Source organism: Pygocentrus nattereri, chromosome 5, assembly GCF_015220715.1.
Source record: "Pygocentrus nattereri isolate fPygNat1 chromosome 5, fPygNat1.pri, whole genome shotgun sequence".
Taxonomy (NCBI): Eukaryota; Metazoa; Chordata; class Actinopteri; order Characiformes; family Serrasalmidae; genus Pygocentrus; species Pygocentrus nattereri.
In genome coordinates this window covers 14458206-14476604 of record NC_051215.1, presented here as the reverse complement: position 1 = coordinate 14476604, position 18399 = coordinate 14458206, and the positions used below count along the sequence as shown (strand labels likewise).

The 18399-nt window shown below is 38.4% G+C and overlaps 1 long non-coding RNA gene across 1 annotated transcript in view; it reads left to right on the top strand.

The window, feature by feature from the left end:
• The first annotated feature begins 4441 nt into the window (after positions 1 to 4441).
• Positions 4442 to 18399, top strand: part of LOC119263516 — a 51650-nt gene continuing 37692 nt past the window's right edge. Inside the window, exon 1 of the long non-coding RNA XR_005130325.1 lies at positions 4442 to 4568. This is a non-coding gene — a long non-coding RNA (uncharacterized LOC119263516). The remainder of the gene's footprint in view (positions 4569 to 18399) is intronic.

Genomic DNA, 18399 nt, shown 5'->3' with positions numbered 1-18399 from the left:
TCCGATAGTTTCTTATATTTTCAGAAATATATATCAATATTACATTGTAACTTCATTTAAAACAATCTTAATTTCAGTTTTTGATAATGTGATGTGTTTTTACTTTATAATTTTCCATCAGTCCACTCATCATGAAATTTCCCTGTACTGTAGAAGGCAGTTGGTGATCCAAGTTCGGATGTTCTGATTTGACAGCAGTGATATGCCATCACGTAGCTGCTCCAGTTTCCGCCTTGATGCCATAAGAAGTTTTCATGAGGCAAAACATAACAAGGCCAGTATTTCGCCTATAGGCGTCTCATTGTGAATTCTGGCCAACTCCTGTTACACGTTTCCTCAGGGGGGGACTGAAATTTAGAAACTAACTTTAAACTTTTTTCTCACCAGTTGGCAGTTTTGGCAAGTGCTAAAAATGACCCATCCGCAAGGATAACCCTGACTGACAGCACGGTGTGAATGGAAATAGCTTGGTGTTACACACTGTTACCTACACCAGTTCAAAGCACAGGCTTCTCCCAGCATTTCAAAGCTTGTTGTGCTGCACTTCCTTGATGTTTTGCTTCCAGTTCGACCCTGTTGGAATAGAAAAGATGTGTTTGGTCATATTGCTTCTTAGGGCAATACACAGAGCATTTGAAGTTTTAGGATATGTAAGGGATCATTATAGAAACTAAGCTGGCAATGCGTTTCGTAGAAAGTCTGATGGGTTGCATGAAATAGCATAAGCTTCAGCCACGGCTTTTCACTGTTTAATATCTGCCTCAAAAGAATTTTTCCAGGGCAATTAATCAACATCAACAGTTAATTTGCAAAAACAGATATCTCTGTTTCAAGGAATTTTCATAAATAATGTTTTAAGTTAAGATAACTCAATAAAATACAAGTAGCTTACAAAATTCTTTGGCAAAAGCAGATAATGATCAGATAACGATTCAATGGTCATTTCATGGTTCAGTTAAACAAAGCAATTCAATGGATACAAGTTTCTTTTCAGAGCAGTATTTCACTTTATTAAGCATAAAACAAGCAGGTAACATGATGATTGCAACAAAAACAGCTCATTAACGGTCATTTACATTTATAAGATCATACTGTGGAAAATCCTAAGGCTGAATCTCAAATGTCTCACTGTCCCCTATAAAGTGCACTGTGAGTTTTGTTTTTTACACCCAAATCTTGCACTTTATATCCAGTATGAATTCTACACACATGGCTGAATCCAAAGTGCTTTTTTGTTAGAAACACTGCACTGCTTAGATCCTCCACTGAGAGGAACCAAGACTCAGAAAGGAAAATATCCCTTAAAGCATGACAAAGAGACAAAGGAAGGTTAGCCAGAGGCACTGGGATTCTGCAAAAGGATTGAACCTAGAAATACACCTGTGATTGTGATGATAAAGACTGTCAAACATCTGGAGGATCAACTGGTAGTGTGGGACTTGAGGGTTTCAGGTTATAACCCAGAGGTTCAAAAGGGTCCTTGAGGCTTACGGCACTGCACACTGTGGCAGTTCAGTTGCATTAACGCCCCTGATCCAACTCATTCAGCTGGACTGAGCCTTTGGCAGTGTGATGTTATGCTTCAAATAGCACTCCAGAGGAGCTGGAGATTACTCTATTGACACAATACCCATCAAAAAATTACAGAAGCTCAATTGTTTGTAACCCACATAAGAATGAATATGCAATAACTTATATCAAACAAGATCATATATATCAGCAAACCTTTGTATCTCCAAAATAGTAGTAACTTGGCACAAGAGAAGGAAAAAACTTCCTTAACTTGTAGGGGAGGTTAATATAATGAGATTTTCTTTAAGAAATCTTTGACAAGTTTAACACAATGTAAAGCATAATTATGCAAAAAATGGAGATACAAGAATACATGCGTGTGTGTGTGTGGGTGTGTATGTATATATATATATATATATATATATATATATATATATATATATATATATATATATATATATATATATATATATATATAATGGCAAGCCAAACAGGAAATATTTAATGAACATTGATATATATAGAATGAACACCGATATATATAGAATGAACACCGATATATATAGAATGAACACTGATACATATGGAATGAACACTGATATATATGGAATGAACACTGATATATATGGAATGAACACCGATATATATAGAATGAACACTGATATATATAGAATGAACACCGATATATATGGAATGAACACCGATATATATATAGAATGAACACTGATATATATAGAATGAACACTGATATATATGCAATGAACACCGATATATATAGAATGAACACCGATATATATATAGAATGAACACTGATATATATGGAATGAACACTGATATATATAGAATGAACACTGATATATATAGAATGAACACTGATATATATTGAATGAACACTGATACATATGGAATGAACACTGATATATATAGAATGAACGTTGATATATATAGAATGAACACCGATATATATGGAATGAACACTGATATATATGGAATGAACACCGATATATATAGAATGAACACTGATATATATTGAATGAACACCGATACATATGGAATGAACACTGATATATATGGAATGAACACTGATATATATAGAATGAACACTGATATATATTGAATGAACACTGATACATATGGAATGAACACTGATATATATAGAATGAACACTGATATATATTGAATGAACACTGATACATATGGAATGAACACTGATATATATAGAATGAACGTTGATATATATAGAATGAACACCGATATATATGGAATGAACACTGATATATATGGAATGAACACCGATATATATAGAATGAACACTGATATATATTGAATGAACACCGATACATATGGAATGAACACTGATATATATGGAATGAACACTGATATATATGGAATGAACACCGATATATATGGAATGAACACTGATATATATAGAATGAACACTGATATATATTGAATGAACACTGATATATATTGAATGAACACTGATACATATGGAATGAACACTGATATATATGGAATGAACGTTGATATATATGGAATGAACATTGATATATATGGAATGAACACTGATACATATGGAATGAACACTGATATATATGGAATGAACACCGATATATATGGAATGAACACTGATATATATAGAATGAACACTGATATATATTGAATGAACACTGATATATATTGAATGAACACTGATACATATGGAATGAACACTGATATATATGGAATGAACGTTGATATATATGGAATGAACACTGATATATATGGAATGAACGTTGATATATATGGAATGAACACTGATATATATGGAATGAACACTGATATATATGGAATGAACGTTGATATATATGGAATGAACACTGATATATATGGAATGAACACTGATACATATGGAATGAACGTTGATATATATATGGAATGAACACTGATATATATGGAATGAACACTGATATATATGGAATGAACGTTGATATATATGGAATGAACACTGATATATATGGAATGAACACTGATATATATAGAATGAACACTGAAAAACTTTACTTTTAATGTAAGTCAGTGGAACCAGAGTATTCTACAAGTAATTTTGGACTGTTTCCTTTGGGCCATTCATCATGAAATTTGAAAACAACGTAAACGATCACAGGTATTTTCAAATTATATTAAACACTGAAAAACATAAAATGGAGATACGAGATATTGTTCCAACAACAACAACTATATCTATCTATCTATATATATATATATATATATATATATATATATACACATTTGGAAAAAAGTGCTGTATTTTACTGTATTTATGTGTTTCTGTATTTATGCCAATGCTATATAGTAATTTTACTAACAAAACACAGTTACTGTCACAATGTATAGAGGTTTTATGGCTGCCTATGACACTATTATACAGCAAGGTTTGTGTAAAGATTTATGTATCAGTATTTAGTATCAGTGACAGTCCATCATATGAATAATACCAAAGCATTTTATTCCTTTGTTATGATGTCAGCACTCAACCATTTCAGGAATTTGTGGCACTGGTTTTGCATAAGCTTCTACTTTTGTGTGCATAAAGACACTACACATACAAGGTGTGGCATCTAATCTAATGTTTTTAGCTAGTAGCAACTAACTAATGCATACATTGCTATAATAAGACAATGCTAATGAAGAATGGAAGGCACTCAGGGCCAGAGTTTTGCGAAGGAAATCAAAGCTGCCATGGCTAATACTTTCATTCATCAACATCATTTCACCATCTATTTTTTCTTGGTGGTGCTCCTTTAAAGTTTGTTAAATGCATGTCTTGAATTCACGACCAGCAATAAGAAAGTCTGGCACAGAAAACTGCAGCAGGCTGGGGAAGCGAAGTGTGCTGGAGCGCGTTCGTGCTTTCCCTATCTCTGCTCTCTTCCATTTCAGGCAGCGCATCTGGGACGAGATGAAAAGATGCTTTACTCTGTTCATCACCTGTTTTCCTCCCTCCCTCGTCTCCCCGCACCCCTGCTCTGCTTCGCATTGATGCAAACGCCAGAGAAGCAATGAGAGAGCCATGAGTGAGTAGAAAAATATTGGTTTGGCTTTTCGCCTCCGGTTATGTTTTGCCTATTCTGTTTTCCTTTTTTTCAGCTCTGTGTTCTTTTTTTTTCTTTCTGATGGCTGCACGTCACTTGTAAATCGCACCTCCAAGTGAATTCCAGTGTGCTTTAGCTCAAGGCACCCTTACATAAGTGTAGCATGCATTGCGAGGAGCGGGACCGTCGAGTATGGGTTAGAAGAGAACATCGAGGCCTAAAGTTCACAGCCTTTATTCTAGCAGAGAGTCAAAGATTGACTGACTGTACAAAAACAAGATAATGAAAAACATCCTAGTTTTCATCACTTTACATTATGAAATAATCTGAAATATAGCATTTGAATTGATTTGCAGTGCTATTGCAACTGTTGTAAAGGGGCAATTGTGAAATATAGCTTATAAAATATTTGTTACAAACTTCTTGTGTTGTATCTAATTTAACAAACAGCTAACTATACCCATTTAATTAGAAACACCTGTCTTGTACTTCCACTCGGGGCCAGAGTGGGCCTTGTTTTCAGACCGTGTGTAAGCAGACTAGCTCACCACCAAGTTTTTCTAAAATCTTCTCCATTTCATCTCCTTCATTTCTTTCTCATGTTTATTATTTATATGCTGCACTGAGTCAACCAGGGTGGCTAGTGTTGAAATGAAAACTGGCAAAACTTTTATTTTAAGTGTAACTTAATTGTTATAGTCAACAGGCTACAAACTAATGCTAGCCAAGTAAGTTAAGGTCAGCATTTCTTACTGCCCACATGCTGGGACATGACCTCTGTAGAGTCCAGTCTGTTGTGTCAGCCAGTTCTACATTCACACCATTGCACTGAATTTGATACGGTAATCTATCTAAGCTGATTTTAACTTCTTATTCAAATTTCCATTCCATTTTGAGCAATGCAGCAGTTACATGCTAGTGCCAATACAGGCATATGTATGCAACTGCTACAGCATTTAAGGTAGAACAGAAAATAATAATCTAACTAGCTTCATCTAGTCTGTAAGACTGGTACAGTGTACTGCTTAAGGTGGGGTCCACTGGTTCAACCCCTAAAACATTAGAGATGTACACTGGAATGGAACGTTTAAAGTTTGTTTGAACGTTTTTGTGATTATATGCCTGTGTTTATACATTAGATCACAGTAACTGCCCCAAAAATGCTGCCAGTCCTCCAAGAATTCTCCCGATTATCCACTTCGGCATTGCTTCAACTCACTGTCATCTAGCAAGCAAGCAAAATTGATTTATATAGCGCTTTTTACAACAGGTGTTGTCACAAAGCAGCTTTACAGAACAATCAGTATTACAGAGAGAAGAGAAAAGAAGAAAGAGAATCCGGGTCCGAGCCCCCATGAGCAAGCCAGCGGCAACGGTGGCAAGGAAAAACTCCCTAAAAGAGGAAGAAACCTTGAGAGGAACCAAGACTCAGAAGGGGAACCCATCCTCCTATGGTCGACACCGGACAGCAAACATTATTAGTATGAAGTATTATAGTAAAGTGGGAAAAGAAAGAGAGAGATCTGAGGGTGAGGACTGCACAGCGCTGTACAGCAAGAAGCTCAGTGGTGGTCAAACCGGTCCAGAAGGCTGGTGAGCAGCGGCACCAATCAAGGCAGTAGAGGCAACAGCATAAGGCGCACAGGATGGGCAGCTGATCAGCTCGGCAGAGAAAGGAGAAGAAAAAAAACAGAGTTAGTACTGTAAAGAGTGGCTGACCACAGATTACAGTAAAACAGAGCAGTGTAGACTCCAGCAGGTCTAGACCTGACAGGGAAGACTAGTCACCAAATGCTTGACTGTACAAATAAGTTTTTAGCCTAGACTTAAAGATTGGGGCTGTGTCTGATTCCCGAACATTGGCAGGAAGATTATTCCAGAGCTGGGGGGCTTTGTATGAGAAAGCTCTCCCCCCTGATGTAGCTTTATTTATTCTAGGTACCAGTAGTAAGCCAGCACCTTGTGATCTAAGTAGGCGTGATGGTTCATAGTGGGAGAGGAGCTCACTCAGGTACTGAGATGCGAGCCCGTTTAGAGCTTTATAAGTCAGTAATAGAATTTTATAATCAATGCGAAATTTAACTGGTAACCAGTGCAGGGCTGATAAAACTGGACTAATTTGGTCAAACTTCCTAGTTCTTGTGAGGACTCTGGCTGCAGCGTTCTGGACTAGCTGAAGCTTGTTAAGGCTTTTGCTGTGACATCCAGACAGCAGGGCATTACAATAATCTAGCCTTGAAGTGATAAATGCATGAACTAGCTTTTCTGCATCCTGTAGAGATAATGAATTTCTTAATTTAGCGATATTGCGGAGATGCAGGAAAGCTGTTCTAGTGATATTAGATATATGTGTGTCGAAGGAGAGATCAGCGTCTATCATGACACCAAGATTTTTAACAGATAGGCTTGATGAAACGGAGAGATTGTTAAGTTTTAGTGTTGAGTTAGACAGTCTGTGTCTGGCTAATTTTGGACCAAGAAGCAGGACCTCTGTTTTATCTGAGTTAAGTAGCAGAAAATTATTTGACATCCAATCTTTTATGTCTTTTATACAGTCCTCAATCTTGCCAAGTTTAATTTTATCATCCGGTTTACTTGATATATATAACTGGGTGTCATCTGCATAACAGTGGAAATTTATGCCGTGTTTACTGATAATGGTGCCTAGTGGTAGCATATATATTGTAAATAATATAGGTCCTAAAACAGAACCTTGTGGAACACCATAAATTACTTTTGCACGAACAGATGATTCACCCTTTACATTAACAAACTGATATCGATCGGTGAGGTAGGACCTGAACCAGGAAAGAGCTGTTCCTGTTACCCCTACAAGGTTTTCTAGTCTATCTAGTAGGATAGCGTGGTCTATTGTGTCGAATGCTGCACTAAGGTCAAGGAGAACTAACAACGACACATTTCCTTGGTCCGTGAATAATAGAAGATCATTTATAATTTTTACTAATGCTGTTTCTGTACTATGATGTGGCCTAAAACCAGACTGAAATTTTTCATGTAGATTATTCCTATGCAAATAAGGGCTTAATTGTTTTGCTAGCCAGTGTTCTACTTCCAGTCATTGGCCACTTTATTAGAAACTCCTAACTTTATAGATGTACAATCACAGACTACAGCTCATCTACTGCCGCACAAGTTCCATATCCACCCTCTATCTATTTATCTTTAGTACTAATCTGGCCACAGGACCACTGTTGACCACTGAATATTTTTCACAGCACATCCATGACAGTGGTATGATAGTGTTGCTGTGTATGTGTGGCGCTGAGGTTTGTACACACATCAGAGTCACTGCTAGATTGAATGTGGTCCACCACCCAAAAACATCCAGTGAAGAGTGGCTCTGTGGTTTGAAACTCACCACAAAAGTTTAAATACCCTCAGACAAATTATTTGTTTTGTGGATTTTCTGAATTGAAATATATCAACACATCATCTCGAGGAAAGATGTATTTAAAATTATAGTGAGCAAGTTCTATTTATTTGCTTAGACTCACATACTGACAAAATGTGAAATATCAGATGTGCCATAACTTACCACATTTTATGGTCTATTTTTCCCCAAGTATATTAAATTCAGCAAATAAATAGTAATTGTGAATTGTGTGAATAAAACATAATTTGACTAGAGCTTTTGTACATGAGTGTAAAAATATGGGGGGGGCCTAGATAAAATTAATTAAATAAGAAATTAATTAATCCAATGTAAATAAGTAAATGGAAACAGAATGATATTTTAAACAGTCATAAAGATTTACAGTGTCTGCTGATTTCTACTGCATGCAGGAAAATTACTATATATATATATATATATATATATATATATATATATATATGTGTGTGTGTGTGTGTGTGTGTGTGTGTGTGTGTGTGTGTGCGCGTGCGTGTCTATACATTGAACAGCACAGTGGATGTGGGGATTTTACCTTTTACCTTTCCAGCATGTATTCACATTACTCATAGTCTTACTCATGGCTACTCCAATTAATGAGCAGCTACTGGGCTGATATTTAAGGCCATAACTAGCTGCGCTGTGGCTGCTAGTTGAGGGCTCTTTGGCAGTCCTCTCGATTTGCCCGATGTCCCACGGTCTGCCTGGATCCTGTACAGAGCCCCATCTGCCCACTCTGATCACTCAACAAAGTGTCTTAATTACGGCCCATTGCTTTTGTCTCAGTCTTAAAGGGACACTTCACCTTAATATGTTAATGTGCTATTTAGGTTTTTAACAGTTAATGTAAAAAGCCTTCTGACTGGGTTTCAATCATTTCTGGCATTTTGAGTGGTGTATTTAAACTACTTTTAAGACTTCCATTTTTACACATATTTACACCTTCAAAATGCTCATTGCAAATCTCAGAAATATACTCTTTCCACACATTTGTGTTCCTCTCATTCTAAGTTGTTGTTTTTATTCAAGCATTCTAAAAAGTTTAAAATCAAATAAAATGTGTAAATAAAACAGGCCATAACTATATTAATTCAGCTTTGTGCAAAGACTAGAACCAGCATTAGTTGATTAACTGGACAGTTGCTGTAACACTGATCTCTGCTGTGAATTTTTTTTTTCTATTTTTCCTCTTTCTCAACTCCCAAATCCACCGTTTCCTCCCCATCAATCAGTCGAGTTAGATGACCCCCATGGTGCTACTGAGAGGAAACAATATGTTTTGACCTTAAGCCCCACCCCTGGACCCGCCCCCCAGCTTGCCTTTTGGCACAAGGCAGGTTTTGGCCGCCTCCCCTTTTCTCCTCCAGCAGCTTCTGGATCAATAACTCTGTGACACAATACAAATGAGCCATGACCGCACACACACACACGCACACACACACACACACACACACACCCAGACACCACACTCATACAGACAGACACCACATTCATACACACACACACACACCACACTCATACAGACAGACACCACATTCATACACACACACATGCACACAGACACACACTCACACACACACACACACAGTAACCACACACGCATACACACACAGACACCCAAAGACAACACACACAGACACCACACTCGCACACACACAAAGACACACACACAGACATCACACTCACACAGACACACACACACACTCACACACAGAAATCACACTCATATAGACACACACACACCACATTCACACACACTCACACACAGAAACCACACACACTCACACACAGACACCCCACTTGCACACACACAAAGACACCACACTCGCACACCCACAAAGACATCACACTCACACAGACACACACACTCACACACAGAAATCACACTCTCACAGGCACCACACTTACACACACACACACATAAATACACATGCACAAACACCATACACACACACACAGACATCACACTTTCACACACAGAGGCACACACACACACACACACACACAAACACCACACTCACTCACAGACAGACAGACAGACACGCACACACACCACACACAAACAGACACATGCATACGAGCACACACCACACTCACATGCACACACAGACATGCACAGACACCACATTCACACACACACACACAAACACACACACAAAGACACACACACAGACAGACAGACATGCGCACACACACCACACTCACACACAGACACCACATTCACACACACACACAAACACACACACAGAGACACACAGAGACAGACAGACATGCACACACAAACACACACACAGACAGACAGACATGCACACACACATACACACACACAGACAGGCAGACATGCACACACACCACACTTGCACACAGACATACACAGACACCACATTCACACACACACACACACACAAAGACACACACACAAAGAGACAGACAGACACACACACACGACACTCACACACACAGACACCACACTCACACACAGACATCACACTCACACACACAGACACCACATTCATGCACAGACATCACACTCACACACACAGACACCACATTCATGCACACACAGACACACACACACACACAGACAGACAGACACACATACACACCACACTCACACACAGACACATGCATGCATACACACCACACTTGCACACACACACACACACACACAAAGAGACAGACAGACACACACACACTCACACACATAGACACCACACACAAGTATACATACACACACACACACACACATACACATAATGTATCAATATTAAAATTTTTCTACATTTTACTTTTTTTGATAAGCACCTATAAGCACATCCAATTTCTCTCTCTCTCTCTCTTATGGAAGCACATTGTCTAAGCTGTGCCTCCTTTGCCAAACAGCATGAGCGAGAAAAGGAGAGAAAAGAGACAGAGAGAGAGGAATAAAAAGAGTGAGATGGAGAGATGAAAATAAAGAGAGAGGGATTAAGAGGGAGAGAAAGAAAGAACGGAAGAAAGTGACAAAAAGAGATTAAGAGAGAAAGCCGGAAAGAGAGACAGAGAGAGAGAGAGAGGGAGAGAGAGAGAGAGAGAGAGAGAGAGAGAAAAGAAAAGAGAGAGAGAGATTAAGAGAGAAACAGAGAGAGAGCCAGGGAGAGAGCAGCTAAAAGGCGGCTGGCATTAGCAGTGCTGAGGCGGGGAGGCTTTAATTATTTTTGCCCCGTGTGGCTCTGCGTGGCTCAGCGGTCACTTCTGCCTATTGTTTACTCAAAGTGCTTATTACACTGGCCTCACCGCCGCCACCCTGAGGGAACACACACACACACACACACACATGCACTCCTCTCCTCACACTCCTCCCGCACACCCGACTACATCTACTGTGGCAAAATTGTGTTAATTTACCCAGTGAGAAGTATTAACCATATTATATCAAATAACTGCCACAGACAATTCGCTAGCCAGGCCCGTGACTTCATTTTAATTGATTTCCTTACATGCTTTCACCCCACATTGATTCAGTTTCCACTGACGGAGTGTTTATTAAAAGCATTACACTGAGAAATATATAAATCATTATTGCTCGTCAGCTGCATATGTGCTTCCCTTTATATATGAAGACATCGAACCTCACACTTGCAGAGGGCCAGAAGATTTTGATTATGTTTCTATACATTTTCTTCTTTTTTGCAAAAAATGATATTGAACCAGGGAGCAGAAATGCAAGCCCTGACTTCATTTCTAGAAGATATGTCTTAAAAGAATCGATACACAAATCACTTCAAAATTTGAATGTAAATTACTAGCGCTTAAATGTGTTGATTGGAAATGGGACTTATTCTGAACCTTCAGCAATTTTTGTCATTTTTAGCTTAGTTTATTTTAGAAAATCATCATGATTGTTAAATTTGAACTCCGCAAGAACTGATGTATTAAAGCATTAAAATACTTTTAATTTATTAAGTTCTGGTTGCAGACAAAGGGGTTGAAGTCTTGAAATGGGGAAATTCTCCAATCAGGATATGGTACTGAAGTAGATAGAGCCAAGTGAGCTCTTACATTGGTAAGGACTTCAGGAGCTGGTCTTCAGGCCTTACGTAGCTGCAATCTATCCGTACATTGACATTACCAGGCTGAAGTGGCACAAATCAAATTTTTTGCCCTGATGTGAAAAAAATCATGTTCTTTTAGAGTTGTGTGGACCAAAGAAACAAACTTCAGAGACCAAACATGTGTTCACTGGTCGACTACATTTGAGGAAAGGAGCCTAACCAAAACCTTAAAAATAAGGTTGAGACACATCTTTTGGTGGTCCATGTGTAAAACCAACAGTTTAAGTCAGTTTGTTTTAAGTGTATGTGATGAAGTATAGAGGAAGAGACAGAACACATAGCCTAAAAGTAGATGCATGTGTCATGACTTTACAGGAAAGTCAGATAAAAACGTTGATCTATGTTTCATTAGTGTGAAGAAGTTATCATTGAAAACTGGTACAATATATACAGTATGTGCATATGTATACGACTGTACACCTCCTTATAACACTTTTTATTATCAAGTCTATTTACCATACAGGTGCACTTTGTACTTCTACAATTAAAAACTGTAGTCCGTCTTTTCCTCTGCATACTTTGTTAGCCCCTTTTTACCCTGTTCTTCAATTGTCAGGACTCCAACAGGACCACCACAGAGCAGGTATTATTTAGCTAAATGGAATGAAGGTCTAGAGGATGACTGACACAAACTGCAGCAATGGATGAGCTGCTGTCTTTGACTTTACATCTACAAGGTGGACAAACAAGGTAAATATATTTATTAGAGTGGACAGTGAGTGGACGCAGTGTTAAAAAACTCTAGTTACAGTACTGTGTCTGATCCACTTGAACCAACACAACACACACTAACACACCATCAACACGTCAGTGTCACTGCATTGATGAGAACGATCCATAATTATACCTGCTCTGTGGTGGTCCTGTGGGGGTGGGGCACTGAGAAACAGGGTAAAAAGAGGCTAGAGAAACAAATGGACTACAGCCTGTAACTCTAGAACAAGAATGCGCACCTATATGAAATATACATTAAAAGTTGAGAATGTTACATTTATATACGTCTCCTGTAAAATAAGATTTTAAAGATACAAAGTTCTGTGCCAACAACAACTTTGCATCCCCATTTTTGACGATTTTTTGTTTTTGACATAATTTGAAAATACCTATTGTCCTTTACGTTGTACGTAAATTTCTTGATGAACGGACTAAAAGAAATGACTTAAAATGTCTTGGAAAAACGTCTGGTTCCTTTGACTTAAACTAAAAGTAAAGTAGGTTTCTTCCTTCTCCTGTAAAGTTACCATTTCGGAGATACGGATTCTTCCAACGACAGATATATATATATATATATATATAGATAGATAGATAGATAGATAGATACACTTAGACATTGGACTTATTATTATATAGAGATTTTTACGTCATATTACAAATAGTATATATTATTACATATATGCACTTACACTTGCACACACACACACACACAACATATATATATATATATATATATATATATATATATATACACACACACACATTTATTTCTTGACATTGTGTCAAAGCAAGTGTGTATGTGTGTGATTCTCACTTTTAGCACGTTTGCTATGAGGCGTCGCCATGCTCATTTTCATCTTGGGCCTTTTTACCAGCTGTCTACCTCTTAAAGGCATGCTGTTTGGCCAGGAGAAAATCCTACTAATCATCTTTTTGTGTTTGAGGGCACAATATGCTGGAGCAGGCGGGGTGCATGCACAACAAACGCACACACATACACTCATACACACTCATACACACACACAGAGGGTGGGTGAGCGAGGAGAGAGTGTCTCATGCACACATGCCATTTTTTCCTCACACACACACACACACACACACACTCACAAACACATAGCACATACACATAACATTCTGTCCTTACTGTTACACACATACACATGCACACACTCCCCACCAAGCCTCCGCTCTCACGTCCTCCATGCCCTGAGGGAGTGAACGAGGGGGGTGCTTTAGTATAATCACTTGTTAGGGGTCTAGTTCGGATAGAGTACAGTAGATTGGCTTCAGTGAGACACACACACACACACACACACACACACTCCTCTAGCTACCTCTCTCTCTCTTTCTCTCTCTCTCTTACTCAGTCTCTCTCCTCCCCCCCACTGCAGGGAGAAGCCCTTCCATTCGTTCATCAAAGCAATCCTTTACTCCCACTGCCAGAGGATGACAGGGGGACAAGTTCTTTTGTTTCTCCTTCCCTTAAAGCAGGAGCCTCATGCAGGCCCCCATTGCCTGCAGTTAAGACACACTAGAACATTTGATATCTAATGCTGAGCGTCTGTGATCCACTTTTGTATGGGGGGTTTTGTGAGCACCAAGCCAAACGTGTGATTCCTTCTAGTGAACATGCTTAGAATTCTGAGCTTCAGTGTAAAGTATTTGTTATCCTTTGTATGGAAATAAATAATCTATACCATGCTTATTATGTTTGTACAAAAGCAAATACCGTATTACTGTACTAAACTGTTCAATTATGTCCTTGTATCACATACATTTTATGTGTGTGCCAATAAAGGAGTATTGCTATACTTTTCCATGTTTGAAGGAATGTGATATTGCATTGTGTGCCTTATAATAATAATTTAGCTTTACTGAGTCTTGTCCAGTCATCAGGAATAAAAACTAAATAATCAAAATAATTTAGTGTGTATTATTTTTGCTATTCAGCTCAGGCCATGCAGAAACATGTTGCTTTGGCACTCAAGCAATTTGACATCTCTGGATCATTTCTATAGGTATAAAAATAATAAATGTCTAAAGTTAAAGAAAAAGAGTTACAAGGTTTTAATATGACAGCAGTAACATACATTTTGATGTATACAAAAGAAATGAGTGATGAGTTATAATGAGTAATTAGTGGCATCAAGGTTAATGTGTTAACATGATAAATTAATAATGTCGTTCATTTTTGTTTTATTCTAGTTTGACCTTCTGAATCATCCATAGTTCCAGCCTGAACCCCAGCTGCTCACAAGTTGTTGCTATGACTCTGCAACTGTAGTCCTCAGTCACATGATGACAGTAATGTTATCGAATGCATTCATTCGCACTATCCTATGGCCATAACAACATGCAATGCTTTTTGAATAGAAAAGTCATTCTTTATAGGGTCAAATTTTGAGCAAATATGACAAATGCAATTAATCGTGATTGTCAAAAAGAAATAATGCAATTAATCATGATTCATTACTTTAATGTTGGAAGTAATAAGCTGGGAGTGATAAACTACAACTTTGAGGACACCATGATGACCAAAACCAAGGGCATTGTCCATTGGCGCACTTAGCTCACCTTGTGAAAAAGTGCTGGATTTAAAACTGTCACAGATATGGGGAAAGTACTAGCGTACATTGCTTTAAATGTTTGTGCTCAGGACAGTATTAAGAGGACTTTTAAGGGAATGTACTTTACGATTTTCAAAATTCAGTCAGCGAAGGTTTTCCATGAGAAAGATGTACATAACATGCTAACTGTGTCCTAGCTGTCAAACTTTAAAAGCATAACTGAATGCTATCACTAATAGCACTAAACTATGAATGGTGGCTTGACATCATATTTCCCAGTGTGCTGAAAGGCGTTTGCTAAATGTGGTGAAGGGGACGATGGGGGTGTGGGGGGAGAGTATAAAGGCAGGGGGGAAGATGGTGGTTGTGGGACCCATCTTTCGCCATTAGATGTTGTGTGTGAGCTGTCAGCAGAAGGCGCACTGGGCTGCCAGACTGTGTGCGTGTGTGTGTCTGTGAGCTAGCCTACAGCACGCCCCCAGCTCCTCTTTGACTCAAAGCCCTCATTTCACTGCTCCTCTCATTCTTATGAGCCGCTAACGCCTTCTGCGGCTGCCTGGGACACACGCAGAGAGAGAGAGAGAGAGAGAGTGTGTGTGTGTGTGTGTGTGTGTGTGTGTGTGTGTGTGTGTGTGTGTGTGTGTGTGTGTGTGTGTGTTTTACAGGGCTGGTGTCTCTGATAGGTGTTGGAAAATGCAGCTGCTCTTGTACTGAATCTGAATCTGTGTAATACTATAAAATAGGTGCACTGTAAATAACTAAAAAACAAGTAAAAAAAAGTGAGGTCAGCTAAAAACTGCTCCATTTAAAACTTTTAATTTAGGTCAATGAAAATTAGCCACTTTAGGTAAGCTTTGCAGTCATTAATCTCGACTAAACTCATTAAAAACTTGCAGATGTGACATTTAAAACAGACACTTTTTAGCTATTTTCCAAAAGTATCCAGACAGTCCTTTTAATTAGAGACTGCAGCTACTTTAAGGTGCACACTTTGCTGACACAGATGTTCAGTTGCACACGTAACAGCTTATATAATCTCTGTAGAAGAGCATTGCCAATAGAACGAGATGTTTGAGAGAAGCCATATATGAGTCTAAGGTCACCAAGCCCAATGCCATACATCAGCTAGAGGATTTTTCAGTTTTCAGAGTAAACAGTCATTCTGTGTTGAAGTGAAATGCTGCACTGTAGAGGAACTTGCCTGCTCTTTACAGTAGTGGTGATAAAACCAAGGCTAAAGTAGTGGTTTTGGCTGTGTTTGGAGCTGTATTTCTGGGTTGTGGAATGTTAGAGCTGTTTTCTCTCAATCTGGCTAGTGATGGCAGGTTCCTCTGAGTGTTCTAGTGTGTAAATCATGTTGCTATTTTTAACCTTTTGGTTATAATATGAAGGCTAAAAGCAGAGATGTAATAAAACAGTAGCAAGTGGGTTTTGGGTGATTTTAGAGCTGGATTGCTCACTGATGGTTGGTCACAAATGGATGTAATCACTCTGGACAGTGATGGCACAGTCTGATGAGTGAATCACGGTGCTGTTTTAACCCTTTGTTGGAATACGAAGGCCAAAAATATCAGCAATAATATCAGGATTTTGCGTGATTTTCCAAGCTGAATTACTCACTGATGCTGACCTCTCAACTCTGGAGTAAACGTCACGTTAACTAGTTTGGGTCTGCTGAATGGTCTGATATGTGTATCATGTCTGTAGCTTAAATCATTATGAAGGCTAGAAGTCAACTAACTTTTGCCTGCAATTTGTGGGCTTTGTGTTCTAAGGGTTAATGGTAAAATAGTGGTAAATCTTTAGAAATAGAAAATGAATGGATTTAAAAATATTGTTTATGACAAAACTTTATCTCAAATCTGTCGTAAAAAGTATCAGTAATCAGGAAACTGTAATCTGTAACTATTTCAGTGAGGTCTAACGTACAGTATATACAGTATACATACTGGCTGGCCACTTAATGCACCTAACTTGTATCCACACTCTTTGTCCATTTTATGAGGTTAATCTAACATATATGTGCATTTTGTTGTTCTACATTTACAGACTGTAGTCCATTTGTTGTTCCTTTCACTGTGTTTTTCAGTGGACAGGACCCTACCAGGACCGCCACAAAGCAAGTATTATTTGGGTGATGGATCATTCTCAGCACTACAGTGACACTGTCATACTGGTGGCCTGTTAATGTGTGTTATGGTAGGGTGAGTAAATCAGAAATGGCAGTGCTGCTGGAGTTTTTAAACACTGTGTCCACTTGCTGTCCACTCTATTATCTAGAAGATAGCTAATCTAATATACCACCATCACATCAGTGTCACTGCAGTACACTGCACTACACTTTATTATCAGTTGCTTGTTAACACAAATAGCTAATCAGCCAATCACATGGCCGCAACTCAATGCCTTTAGGCATGTAGAGGAGGTCAAGACAACTTGAAGTGTAGACCGAGCATCAGAATGGGGAAGAAAGGTGATTTAAGTGACTTTGAACGTGGAATGGTTGTTGGTGCCAGACGGGCTGGTCTGAGTATTTCAGAAACTGCTGATCTACTGGGATTTTCACACACAACCATCTCTAGGATTTACAGAGAATGGTCTGAAAAAGAGAAAATATCCAGTTGTGTGGATGAAAATGCCTGGTTGATGTGAGAGGTCAGAGGATAATAAGCAGACCGGTCCGAGATGATAGAAAGGCAACAGTAACTCAAATAACCAACCAAAATCTCTGAGGAATGTTTCCAACACCTTGTTGAAAGTATGCCATGTAGAATTAAGGCAATTCTGAAGGCAAAAGGGGGTCCAAGTTTTACTAGCAAGTATTAGTGTACCTAATATTATATATATAATTTCTTAATGCAGAAAGTATAGTATAGTATAGATTTGTGTAGTATAGTATAATATAGATTCCTGTACTATATATTTGTACAATATAGGATGGTTTGAAATAATATAGTATAGTATAGTGCAGTATAGTATAGGGCAAGATGGAGGCAGATGATCCACTGTGCGACCCCTAAAGGGAGCAG